At 41.3% G+C, this 2,064-nt stretch overlaps 1 protein-coding gene across 1 annotated transcript in view; it reads left to right on the top strand.

The window, feature by feature from the left end:
* CDKL5 (cyclin dependent kinase like 5) overlaps positions 1-2,064 on the top strand; it is a 237,455-nt gene that overhangs the window by 178,080 nt on the left and 57,311 nt on the right. The window lies entirely within an intron of this gene.

Genomic DNA, 2,064 nt, shown 5'->3' on the forward strand with positions numbered 1-2,064 from the left:
GCTTATTGGAGGGGGTAAGGCAGGGCAGTTCGGATTAAGTGACTTGCCCAAGGTACCACAGCTAGTAAATGTTAAGTGTCTGAGTTTGAATTTGAACTCAGGTTCTCCTGTCTCCAGGGCCAGTGCTCTATTCACAGCACCACCTAGCTGCCCTGCTCGCTTGCTTCACATAAAATATTCTTCAATTTGTATTTTACTTATCTCTCTGTAGGAATATGTTGCAAAGCATTATGTGAGTTAGGCCCTGTATTAATAGATAAGATACTTGCTAAATTGAATTGTGGAGAATGAATTGTAAATAACACAGGCAGTCTATTAAGTTACAAGGGTTTTTGTGTTTTAACATCTTATATATATATATATATATATATATATACATATATACATATATATAAAATACAGAGTATTTGCATAAAATATTTGTTGACTAATCATGTGACTTTAATAAATATTTATTTTATTTTAATTATATGACTAATTGGCCAATCAATATTAATTGATCATACCATGTATTTGGAACTCAGTTAATAGCATATTAGAAAAATATGAGACAGAACCCACAAAATGACACAGAAAAGCTAACCTCACGCTAAGGACAGCCCGGCAGGCTGGCAGGAATCAGTCAGCGCAGCGCACTGGGAGCCAAGCCCAGCTCCACACCAAGGCTTTAGCCCCAGCGGGACGCCTGACCAGTCGCTGGCTGGAGGGTCTCCAGATCAGCAGCTTTGGCCATTTCCAGATTTATCAATACATAGATGCAAAGGACAAAGTGAGAGGTCAGTGCAGTCTGGAGTTTGGGACCCAGTAAGTGGACACAGCCAGCCAGCGCCACATGGCAGCTTCAGCTCCTAGCCTGCAGAATGTAGGGGGACCAAGCACCAGTCTGAGGGGTAATCTCTCTTGCTTTAACCTGCTTGGATCTGGATTGCGGTCTAGGGTGGAGGTCCTGGGATGTATGATCAGCTTGCCAGAGCATGTGGAGGCCTCAGAGAGGGCACCCATCTAATACCTCCGGTAGCTGAGAAAACCCCAGCGTTTGGGATAAAAGCTCCCCTGTCTGGTGGCAGAGTCCTACTGTGGCAAAAAGCCCAGGGGTCAAGTGACCGAGGGGCTACATGACTAGGCAAAGGAAACAAAGCAGACAGAAGATTCCAACATTAGACTCCTATTTTGGGGATAAAAAGGAACAAAGCATGGAACAGAAGGAAGACAGTGAAGTCAGAACTCCTGCAACAAAAGCTTCAAAGGAAAATACGAGCTGGTTACAGGCCACAGAGGACCTTAAGAAGCAGAAAAGAGAAGTGGAGAAAAAATTGAGAAGAGAAATGAGAATGATGCAAGAAAATTAGGAAATGAGAGTCAACAGCCTGACTGAGGAAAATAACACCTTAAATAATAGACTGACTCAAATGGCAAAAGAGGCTCAAAAAGGCAATGAGGAGGAGAATGCCTTAAAAAGCCAAATTTGCCAGATGGAAAAAGAATCTCAAAAGCTCACTGAGGAGAATCATTCCTTCAGAATTAGATTGGAGCAAATGGAAGCTAATGACTTTATGAGAAATCAAGATGCTGTTAAGCAGATCCAAACAAATGAAAGAATAGAAGGCAATGTGAAATATCTCATTGGAAAAACCACTGACCTGGAAAATAGATCCAGGAGATAATTTAAAAATTATTGGAGTACCTGAAAGCCATGATCAAAGAAAGAACCTAGAAATCATCTTCCAGGAAGTTCTCAAAGAAAACTGCCCTGATGTTTTAGAACCAGAGGGCAAAATAGAGGTTGAAAGAATCTACCAATCACCTCCTGAAAAAGATCCCTAAAAGAAAACTCCTAGGAATATTATAGCTAGGTTCCTGAATTCCCAGATTAAGGAGAGAATATTTATTACAAGCATCCATAAAGAAACAATTTGAATATTTTGGAAACACAATCAGGATAACACAGGATCTGGCAGCTTCTACACTGAGGGACCAAAGGGCTTGGAATATGATATTCCGGAGGTCAAAGGAGCTGGGATTAAAACCAAGAATCACCTACCCAGCAAAACTGAGTGTCATGGG

This window comes from Petaurus breviceps, unplaced genomic scaffold (assembly GCF_028583685.1).
Source record: "Petaurus breviceps papuanus isolate PSGF00001 unplaced genomic scaffold, PetGlider_PUasm1.0 419, whole genome shotgun sequence".
NCBI lineage: Eukaryota > Metazoa > Chordata > Mammalia > Diprotodontia > Petauridae > Petaurus > Petaurus breviceps.